We start from the raw sequence: 12,775 nt of genomic DNA on the forward strand, positions 1-12,775 counted from the left end.
AGTCAATAAAAATTCAAAACACAAGTAACTCTTCATTGGCACCTCATCTCTACATGGTTACCCACTACAAACAAATAAAACAAATATGCAAATATACCGAAGCATACACAAAATATTTTACCATCTTTAAATACAAACTCACACACTTCCAAATATGAAGAAATAATTCCTTGTGTTCCAAAATACAGAAACCTGCCATCTCCACACCACACAGTGAATATATTCATCCAACTACTCCACAAATTAGTAACTGACCAGCCTTCACACACTCAAGTACATATACATGAAAAATGAAATTAAAATTTAGTCAAAATTCCACATACCAAAACACCATGTATGGAATATACATATACCCCTCCTCCATTTCCCCAATTTTAACAATCAAAATGCAAACCCAGAGATATATACACAAACACATTCATTAACATAGTCCATATACAAACACACATATTATACACAAACTTCCCAGGGTGCATTTGTTCATGGATCAAAACAAATATACAAAAAGACCACAGGGAAAATATTACAAAAAAAAAAAAAAAAAAACAAATTACAAACACCTAAGCCCAACTCCCTGAGTTTAAGCCCCTTACTTCTCATGCCCTCTAAATATAGCAAACCCTGATCAGTCTCATAAATTGTCAAACTTTCCCTTGATCTCAAGTATCCACCCACATACCACTCACACTTGTGAACACACATCACATTCTCCTCAGTCCATAGAAAAAACAGCAAGCTCCAAATTCGAAATGAAATATCAACACATTAGGGACACCACCACCCCACCAAAGGAACAGTGAAAACATCTGGAGCCCTCTGGATTCTTACCATCCCTCCAGGACCAGCACAGCATCTCATTTTCTCATCCAAATAACCACCCCATGATATTCATGCCCATCAAAATGAAAGGAAAATTTTCTGGCGTCCAGAAATACATACAAGGACTGACTCCCTAATGCTCATCAACACACATGACAGCATATAATAAATTTCACTGTGCAAAATTTAATAATAAAATATAAATCTCTTCTTTGTAAAACAACTTGTGGTCAAATGTTTCTCCTGTAGTCATTTAGCTGCTTTGTTCAGACTCTTCCACCAACAGCCAATCTAGGAGGGCACGTCAACAGTGATGTGACCACATCAGACTCAGCAAAAGCGCTCAGTATTCCGTTTGGCAAAGTCACTAACGTTATGAAAAATGAGCGTCCTTTTGACAACCTGGATGCCAGCTGACAGTGTCTCTAACACAACTTTCACCGGGGAACAAGATGACCATCACCACTCCATCGTATGGTGATGCTGATTGCTGACTGGGACACACTTCTCAAGCACTGCAGAGGTTCCCTGGAGCACGGGCGCCACTCAGGCTGCAAGGGACATGGATGACATCTTGACCTTGGCACCGCACTGGCCAACATGCCCCTCATTCCAGGCGGGCAGGCTGCTGCACAGCACAGGCCTGGTCGGGGCGGCCCACAGCCTTTGGAGGTGAGGAAAAGTCTGCACCCCAGGCTGCCCAGTAAGGCGCAGGGTCCCCAGTCGCCACCGTCGCAGACACACATTCAGAAGGAGACCACCGCCCCGTAGGCGGAACACTGGGCAGGGACAACTCAGGAAGGGAGAGGGTCACGGGCCCAGTACCTCGGGGCCTTATGGGGCTGGCTCTGGATGCCACCATGGGAACCATGGCTGACCATCGAATGCCCGCTGTCCCTGCTTGCGCCTGCATCTTGCCTCGCTGGAACAGTAACCTAAGCTGGAGCAGTTGGATGGCAGCCGGCAAGCGTGGCTTCTAGTGAAGCGGGTGCGCATGCGTGAGGGCTGCAGGAGGGAAACCGGGAGTGCTGTGCAGAAAGCCAGGAAGGGGTTTGGCTCGCCTGTGAGATCTCTTCCAAAAGGCAGTTCCACGTCCCAGAGCCCTTTTTCAGAAGGAGCGTCTGAAATGACAAAGTGATTTTCACTATTACAAACCGGCCATGCCTGCAGTAGAGACCACCTTGCTGCAGTATTTGGAAGCAAAGGTCCTCATTTGGGCTCAGTGTTTTTATGCCCTTCACACCTCTTTTTGATTTGTGTTCACTCCTCCAAACAGCAGTGTGTGCTTTCCTCCTAGTCCATCTGTAGGTTCCATTAAAGAACAGTTCTGGCAAAGAACTATCTCGGTAACACTACAGGAGGAAGACCGGGTCCTTAGCCATTCCCAAAATGTTCCTGATTAGGTAGACATTTAAGTTCAGAATTTTCATTTTTTTTACCCTTCAGCAATCAATGTTAGTTCAGGACTTTATAAGAGCAATGGTCAGATAGTAGAACAACAAGACATTTCAGTGTGCCAGTTTACACAAATTGAATTTGGCTAGTGTTATTATATGTGCTCTTTTGGTCTAGCAGTTTGAAACAGTGCAAAACTGCATGGGGTAATGGATGAGGTTCACTATGCAAGCCCCTGAATTAGACCTGCGTCTAGGAAATAAATCTTGCTTTGAAAATCTCTATGGTTTCATTGGTCAATTTCTTTAGTCAAGGTGGTAAGAAAAGCTGACTGAAACAACTTCTAAATTCATCTCACCTGAACGTCTGCTTTTTTTTTTTTTTTTTTTTTTTTGATGAGTTTGCGCCCAGTACCTTGCATGTGCTGCACACAATCTCTCAGGGAACTGTGACCCTAGCTCAAACATCTAATTTTATATTGTAGTGTACTACCCATTTACTTTCAGTATTATTTTAATATGGATAGGCTTAGATCATTCTATTGCATTTACCAATAAAAATAATTACATGCATATGGATTCATCTATGTATATGATTTATTCTACTACTCTTTGGCTTTCATTATTGTATTATACTTTTATAATATACATCAGTGTCACTTAATGATACTACTAGTTCATTTGCTTCTATGAAGCAGAGGTTTTGAAAGTATTTCATATATACTTTTCTTCCAAAGTAATTTTTTCTTTAGTCTTTGCTGTTTTTTTTTAAAGAGAAGCATGCTGAAATTAAAAAAAAAAATTCTTAGTTTTAGTTATACAAAAATCTTTGGGCTGGGGATGTGGCTCAAGTGGTAACACACTCGCCTGGCATGCGTGGGGCACTGAGTTTGATCCTTAGCACCACATAAAAATTAAAATTTTGTATCCAGCAAAACCTGAAAAATAAATATTAAAAAATTTACTCTCTCTTTCTTTAAAAAATTATTTATTTTATTTATTTATTTTTATTTGGTGCTGATGATTGGACCCAGTGCCTCACATGTGCTAGATGAAAACTCTATTACTTAATGACAACCCAAGCCCCACATGCTAAAGTTTTGATTAAAAAATTACATATTACATTCAGCGAAAATTGTTGTCTTTGTAATGATGAGTAGTATCTAAACACATGTGTGTAATTGGGTGTTCTAAGTCCTTGTTCAAGTTTTTATTTTCTGATAAATTCTACATATTTTCCTTTAAAATATATATGTACTGTTTGAAGTAGAATACAAATATGACATTTATATAATACTGATGTAGTGTTTTGTACTGTTAATTAGGCTGAATATACTGTGGCCAAAACGTGTCTGGACCTTAGATACCATTTTAATCACACTTTATTATTTGTATCTTCTTCTGTGTACATTATCTTTTTCTCCACCCTGCAGATTTCAACTGTATGAAAAATTCAGCTCTAATTTTATATGTTATTATGGTTTATAAAGGCAATCGTTTTTATGTTTTAATGCTACTGGTAGAGAAGGATTATGTCCTTCAATAGACACACAGTTTTTACAAAAATACAGTAATTTATAATTCATCTGTAGTTCCTAAGAACTTTTCACTTCACATATTGATCAATATTATTTATTTTTATATGTTTGGTTTTATTTTATTTTTTTCTAATTTTTTAAGATCCTGAAGTTTTTATTTGTACTGAGCACTTAGATATCACCTGTAAAAATAGGCTATTCAATTCGTTTGGCTGTTCTTCTCTTGGTGTCTTCTTCTTTTCTTATTAAATGTATTTAGTCATGTATCAGGTAAGTAATCATAACCGTCACTTTTTTCCTTTTAGAGGTACTACTTTATTATTTGATTATTTTAATGTCCAATTTATTAATTTGGTAACATTTTGTTTTGTGCAAATTTGAAAATAAATTCCTGTGTCATTCTTATGATTGAAACCAATGGTGCTCTTCTATTTAAAACTAGACCCCAGTCTTAATATTAAATGAGACAAAGTCTCAGTAAGTTGTTCATCCTCACCTTGAAAATTTTATTATTATTATTATTATTATTATTATTATTATTATTATTATTAATGTGAGAGAAGAATGAATTAAAATTCTTATTCAACATATAGAGCAAAATATTTTTATATCACTTGAGTATACAAATATATTCAAATCAGTTTTTGTCTTAATACATGTACTTTGAATAATAATGTTCAACACATTCAACCATTATTTCTAACACCATGCCTCCTTTTTCCCCTCCTTCCCCTTATGTAAAATTTATCTATTTTTTTCCATGCTCCCCCTCCCTATCCCGTTATGAATCACCCTCCTTATATCAAAGAAAACATTCCACATTTGTTTTGGGGGAATTTGTTTTTCTCATTACCTCTCAAGCAACTCAGTAAAACCCTGTCCTAAATAAAATACAAAATAGAACTGAGGATGTGCCTCAGTGGTTTAGTGTCCCTGAGTTCAATCTCTAGTACACAAACCCAAAATTTGGTAAAGTTCCAGGTGCATACCTGTCATATCACTGAATTAGGAGGTCAATGGAAGATGATCATAAGTTTAAAACCAGGGTTAGCAACTTAGCAAAACCATAAGCAACATTGTGAGGGCCCTTTCTGAAAATTAAAAATAAATAAATAAATAAGTAAATTTGTAGATGTGACCCAGTGGTTAAGTGTTCGTGGGTTAAGTCCCCCCAATGCTAAACTAAATATCATGCAAATGACAATAACCAACTCAATTTGTATTTTGTAATTTGTTATTTTGATACAAACATTGCATATTCAGATGTCACACAAAAACATCCAAAAACATCCAGGTTTTTTATTAAACTTATGCCACTTGCAAATGTCTGTCAAAACTACTCATAATACCATTATTAGACATTTCTAATTGAGGTGCTTGTGCTGTCATTTGGATGTTTCTTATCTCAACCTGTCCAAAAATGAAAAAAAGAGAACTGCAACAGAATTATAAAATGAACAGGTCTAGGCTTCCTGCAAGCCTCATAGATATGCATACACATATTTAGTCTTGATGTTATATACCTCTTTGTGACATTTCATGAAATTATAACATGTTATTGACAATTTAAATTGAAAGAAAAAAAAATATTTTATAATCATATGTTATTTGTGAGCTTTATGTGGTCCTGCAAGAAACAAGATGTCTCTATGTTAAAAATTAGGGCCATCACTCCCTGGACAAATGAATCAGAACTAAAGAATTAAGACATCTAAATGATTCACTGAAGACAAATATTTTTGTTGTTGATGTTTGTGTTGGTACCATGTTTTCTCACTTCTCATCAATCAACTAAACCTGTCCCAATTTTTTTTTTTTGGCAGACATTTAATCAGATGAAAACATGGGACAATCCTAAAGTCTCAGGGAGTGATAAACTACTATCAAGAAATCTCCATGTGAAAACCATACAATGAAAGCACCATTCAAATTTCTGTGACTTGTGAATTTTTACCATATGAATTATAATTGTTTTAATGTAGAAGACTCAATATTCAAAATTAATAGTTACTTTTTAGACAAATCCATCAAAATAAAGAGTATTCTTAACTTTTATTAAGAATTATAATTTGATATGCACTAATGTATAAATTTTATTGTCTTAAAATATTAATACATTCACCACATTAAAGTACATGAATTCATGGGGCTCGGGATGTGGCTCAAGTGGTAGCGTGCTTGCCTGGCATGCGTGCAGCCCGGGTTCGATCCTCAGCACCACATACAAACAAAGATGTTGTGTCCTCCAAGAACTGAAAAATAAATATTAAAAAATTCTCTCTCTCTCTCTCTCTCTCTCTCTCTCTCTCTCTCTCTCTCTTTAAAAAAATACATGAATTCATTCAAATTTTAACTATAAATAACTGTGGTTGAAAGAGTTTTTTTCAGAAAAGCTTTAATTTAAAAAAAAAATAAATTGAAAATTTCAAGTGGATTTACCACAGGCAATTTTTCACAACAGATTCAATTGAAGCACACTAGGCAATGGTCACATTACCTTCAATATAGATCTATAACATTATTGGGAGAACATGTCAAGTTTTACAACATCAAACAAGGCTAAAATGTGAACAGAGATATCAGGCCTTGGTAAAAAATTTATGGAGTACATTTTAGAGAATTTTAAACTGAACAAGTGAACATGTACTTTAAAATTTAAATGAACACATAAAATAAGACTCATATATTTCACACAAAAAGTTTATAACTAAAATATAAGATCCTAATTCTGCTAAGAGTTGTATGAAAACTACACAACAGGTTGCACTATTAGACACCAATTGGAAATGATGCAAATGCTCACTGAAATTTAAATGATAAACCAGATTCTAAAAGAGAAGCATTGTAAATGTAAAAATTAAAAAAAATCAGAAATGTGAATGATTATGAGAAGTGAAATGATGCTGCATTTGGAAAATTCCACACCAGACCTCATGTGAAACACCACAGTCAAAACACAGGTGTACTAAAATATTTCATAAAATTACATTCACAAAATATCTAAAAGCCCTATGCAAAATACAAATTTTTGAAAATTAGAATGTCATGCTTAACACATTTCTCTCTCTCTCTTGAAATAAAGTTACAATATCCAAATCTTTTTGCATATTCTCATTTTAAGCATTTTGAATGTAAAGTATTGAATCCATGAAAGTGAGGACAGAATTACACTACTGAAACACTCAGAATATGAAAAAGTATCAAAATAATTATACTCAATGAAGAAAAACAGACACCAAAAACATATTGAATAGTTTGATTTATATAAGTCTTTTATGGTCTGAATTTAATATACAAGGAAAGCAGGAGAAGAAGCATGGTTTCCTGAGAATGTGAAAATTAATCTATGGGATATACTTCAATCAAAACATACCCCTACATAAGATAAAGGTGTGCATATAATTTTAGGAATACCTCAATGAAGCTATTAAAATATTTCAGCTATTTGAAAAATCTTTCACTTAATTGAAAACTACTACCTTAGAAACCTAAAAGCTACCCTTTAACATTTCCTCAAATTGCCAGAATGCCACATTAGACTTGACTAAAGAGAAAAAAGAAAAACACTGCTAAAACGAATTGGATGCTCCAAATCTTTTGTTTATGAAAAAGCAGTGGCCACACTGGACATCTCAGTAAGGGACCTGAACTCTATGCAGAAGCTATGAACACCATCTTTACAACTACCTAAAAAATTTAGAGGTTTTTCTTTTTTTTGGAATCAATTGCTGTGAGCAGTAAACTGGTAGCATGTCATACTTGTTTCTCTTATTTATTTATTTATTTTCTCATTATTTTTTGACAGAAATTCTATTTAGTGTCCTGCATGTGTTGAGATTGTGGAATTGTCATTTTTCTCGGCCTTGTTTTTATTTGGAGGGGATGGAGGTATAGAGCTAATATACTGCTCTTTGAAGAAGACAGGGGGGAAATGGAAAGAGTCCCCACACCCCATGTTCTCAGAGATGTGCTATAGGTGAAAAAATCAAATTCCTGGGTGTCATCATGAAGTTGATTTGATGTTCTACTTTGCCAAAATTTAGAAGATGAATAAAATAAAGGGCATAATGAGAGGTGCTTAGGTCCAGGTTGACTGGGTGGCAGATTTGGTAGTGGTTAGGATTGGCTGTAGAGTTCACCTTTTTGAAATCAGCTGTATGAGTGTTGAGAAACTGGCACAGTATCACTCTGAGAATAGGTGTGTTTTCAGTCTGGTGAAATGAGAATAAAGAGCTTAAATACAGCACAAGGCAACAATATGTGTGATGGGTCTCAGAGCAGGAAGCAAATCGTATGTGGTTGTGTCCCTGTAGTATGCTCTTTTTTATGTCCTTTTTGTACAGAACAAGGGGTAGAATAACTGTCACCAATTTTGCTTCCCTTTCCATTTTCAAGGATTTTCCATACTTCTTTCAATATTTCAAATTTGCAGTCCCACCAGCATTGTATGAATGTGCCTTTCCCCTACATTTTATAGGGGACTAGGCCGAGAGAATTGGCCAAACCTCCTGTTTGTGTGTGTGTGTGTGGAGTGTGGGAGTGGGGCTTTTCTGTATAGAAGCAAACTCACCTAAAAATTGCCAGCCTCTATAGCTGTACTTTTCCCTATTACTATTAGTCTTCTGAGTCTCTCTTGAATCCATCTGCAAACACATAATACATTTTCTCTGTGTTTAACTATGGATGCCAGTGTACATTTCTACCCTATACTCACCTACTTTTTGACTCTCCCATCATTGTTGAATTACAGTTGGCTCTGGAGTGAAAAGGGTGCCATCCCTCTAGGCCAGCTTACTACAAACTCTCCCAAACAATATTATATGACCATCCCCCACTCACTATAAAAAACTTTTTAGCAAACAGAAAGTACCTGTACAGGTTCAGTGCTTTCTCTTTTTTTTTTTTTTTAATATGTTACAGAACTTTATTAAACAAACACTGAAAAATTTATAATCCATTGTTATTACGCAGGCAACATATCTCATTTTAACTCAGTGCTTTCTCTAGACAACACTTGCATGTTCAAAGTCACTCATATTATCAATACAACAAATAAACAAACAACTAAACAACTGCCCAAATCCACTACTGTCATTTTTTATTTTTCTTTGAAGGTAGTGTTTTAATTTTTCTAAAATTAATTATTAAATTTTAAGCCAATCTTTATTTATGAATAAGATGTTCTGGATAGCTTAAATTAGAACACCACTTAATAACCTAATAACAATTTTAAATTTTCTAGTATGCATCTTTTTATTTTTTAAATTTTAATTTTTTATATATGAGAACAGAATGCATTAGAATTCATATCATGCATACAGCATAATTTTTCATACTTCTGGTTGTACACAAAGTACAGTCACATCCTTTACAGCTTCATAAATGTACTTAGGGTAATGATAAAAATTACATTCCACTCTCTTTCTTACCTGTATGCCCCCTTCTTTACACTCCATCCCTTTTTCTCTTTTGCCTTATCTGGAGTTCAATTTAATCTTCCCCTTCTTTCTTCTCCTACATCATGATATGAATTAGCATCCTTAAGTCAGAGAAATTATTCAGCATAGTTTTTGGGAGGATTGGATAATTTCACTTACATTATATTCTCCAGTCCATCCATATACTTGCAATTACCATGATTTTATTATCTTGTAAGACTTTTATTATATTTTATTATTTTTAATAATATTCTATTGTGTATATAGTATAATGCATATTACATATAATAATACATAATACATATATGTAATAAATATAATAATATACATAATACATTTAATAATATTCTATTGTGTATATATATACCACATATTCTTTATGCATTTATCTACTAAAGGGGATATAGGTTCTTTCTACAGTTTAGCTACTGTAAATTGTGCTACCATAAACATTTATGTGGTTGTGTCCCTGTAGTATGCTCTTTTTTATGTCCTTTTTGTACAGAACAAGGGGTAGAATAACTGTCACCAATTTTGCTTCCCTTTCCATTTTCAAGGATTTTCCATACTGCTTTCAATATTTCAAATTTGCAGTCCCACCAGCATTGTATGAATGTGCCTTTCCCCTACATTTTTGCTAAAACTCATTGTTTTTAATTTTGAAATGACTGGAGTAAGATGAAATCATAGAGTTGTTTTGATTTGCATTTCTCTAATTGCTAGGAATATTGAACAATTTTTCAAATATTTGTTGGTTGATTGAATATCATCTTGTGAGGAGATTCTGTTCAGTTCTTTGGACCCTTTATTGATTGGGTTATTTGTGTTTTTTTTTTGGTTTTAATATTTTTGAGTTCTTTATGTATTCTAGAAATTTGTGCTATATCTGATGTGCATGTAGTAAGAATTTGTTCCCAATTAGTAGGCTCTCTATTGACTTCATGATTGTTTCTTTTGATGAGAAGAACGTTTTAATTTGAATTCATCTTATTCATTGATCCTTAATACTTATTGTTGTGCTATAGGAGTCTTATTAATAAACTTAGAGGTTAATTAGGTATGATGGAGATTTGGGTTACATTTTCATCTAACAGACACATTGTCTTTGGTTTAATTTCTAGGTCCTTGATTAAATTTAAGTTGAGTTTTGTTTTTTTTAATTGGTTGTTCAAAATATTACAAAGCTCATGACATATCATCTTTCATACATTTGATTCAAGTGAGTTATGAACTCCCATTTTTACCCCAAATACAAATTGCAGAATCACATCAGTTACACATTCACATTTTTACATAATGCCATATTAGTGACTGTTGTATTCTGCTGCCTTTCCTATCCTCTACTATCCCCCTTCCCCTCCCCTCCCATCTTCCCTCTCTACCTCATCTGTTGTTGTTCCGTTCTCTCTCTTGTTTTTCCCCCTTTTATCCTCACAACCTCTTATATGTGATTTCGTATAATGTTGAGGGTTTCCTTCTGTTTCTATGCAATTTTCCTTCTCTCTCCCTTTCTCTTCCACCACTTGCCTCTGTTTAATGTTAATCTATTCCTCATGCTCTTCCTCCCTGCTCATGAGTTGAGTTTTGTGAATGGTTAGAGATAGGGACTTAATTTCATTTTGTCTCATATAGATTTGCAATTTTTCCAGCATCATTTCTTGAAGAGGCTATCTTTTCTCCAATATGTATTTTAATGTCTTTGCCAACTATAAGTTAACTGTAACAATGAGGATGTTCCTCTGTGTTCTCTATTCTGTACCATTGGTCTACAAGTCTATTTTGGTACAAACACCATACCACTCTCTTTATTATTAATCTTTAGCACATTTTAAAATCTGCTATAGTAATGCCACCTGCTTTACTCTTCTTCCTAAGAATTACTTTATCTATCTTGGGTCTCGTATTCTGTCAGATAAATTTCATGATTGATTTTTTAATTTCAATGAAGAATATCATTGGGATTTTGATCTAAATTACATTAAATATGTATAGTGCTTTTGATAGTGTGGTCATTTTGATAATATTAATTCTGCCTCTTTCAAGAACATGGGAGATCTTTCCATTTTCTCAGATTTCCTTTATTTCTTTTTGTTTTTCTTTTTGGTTTTTCTCCTTAGAGGTTCTGTAGTTTTCATTGTAGAGGTCTTTCTCCTATCTCATTAAGTTGATTTTGAGAATTTTATTATTTTTTATACTCTTCTAATTAAGGTAGTTTTTCTCATTTTAATTTGTCACTAATATACAAAAATTCCTTTGATTTATGGGTGTTGATTTTTTATGCTCCTACTTTGCTGACTTCATTTACTAGTTCTAGCAATTTTCTGGTGGAATTTTGTGGACTTTCTAGGTATACAATCATATTGTCAGCAAATAGTGCTAGTTTGAGGGTTTTATTTTGTTTTTGTTTTTTTCCTATTTATATTCCTCTAATTTCTTTCATCTGTTTACTTGCTCTGACCAGTGTTTAAAGAACTAGATTAAATAAAAATGGTGAAAGAGGGCATCTCTGTCTTTTTCAGTTTTTAAAAGAAATGTTTTCATTTTCTGCTTTTGTGTCCTAGAATGATGCTAGCCAATGTTGTGGCCATTGGCCATGTAATCCATCAAAATGACAAACTCAGTTCTTTGTTGTAGGATTAAAATGCCAAAGTTTTATGTTCTTGAAATTACTGGATTATACAGGATAGACATAGGGCATTTCCATAATAGCAAAAATATTGAATGATGATGTTCTATAAATCACTAGGTTCAAATATTGTAAACCATATGACCTATTTGTAGTTTAAAACTAGTAACTTGCCACAAATACATGATGTTAACTGTATTCCAAATCATGTTTTTGTCCCCCTCAAAAAATAAATCAATAAAATAGAATGGTGTGTATACAGTCCTCATGCACTACTTCTATGAATTCTGTTCCAGAGTCCAGATTGAACCTGAACTCTTTCAATCATGGGATTCTAACAACCTCCCTGGGGGGCCCCAAATATTCTGGTTAAATGCCAGTGACTCCTAAGGTGTACTTTGTCAGAATCCCTATTACCTTCTATGCTATTAAGTAAACTGGCCAGGCAGAGAACTATTACTATTGCCTCTTCAGATAAGTCCTGAGCATGGGACTTCATAGCTATTGTATAAGTTTAAAGCTACTGGCCTGGGGACCACATCTAGAGAACCATTTCTCCAGCAGACTCTATCATTTATGAGGTCAGGGTGTTATTACAATGTAGAAGAAATGACTCAAGCAACTATGTTACAAGAAGTAGATGCTGTTGAAATCAGACACTTACCACCACCACCACCACTACCACCACCACCAATAATAACATAAAAATCTTGAATGATTGTTTAGGAAATAATGAGGAAAGAGTATTCCAGTTAAATTTAACTATTGTCATCACATTTTTATTTTTTTTACCTAGGCCTTTATGAAACACTCTCTCTCTTCTCTCTCTCTCTCTCTCTCTCTCTCTCTCTCTCTCTCTCTCTTGCTCTCTCTCTCTCTCTCTCTCACACACACACACACATACACACACACACAAATTTATAAAGAATCGATAATGTTTTCAGAGTAACATTTCTTTCA

This window comes from Callospermophilus lateralis, unplaced genomic scaffold (assembly GCF_048772815.1).
Source record: "Callospermophilus lateralis isolate mCalLat2 unplaced genomic scaffold, mCalLat2.hap1 Scaffold_197, whole genome shotgun sequence".
Lineage (NCBI taxonomy): Eukaryota > Metazoa > Chordata > Mammalia > Rodentia > Sciuridae > Callospermophilus > Callospermophilus lateralis.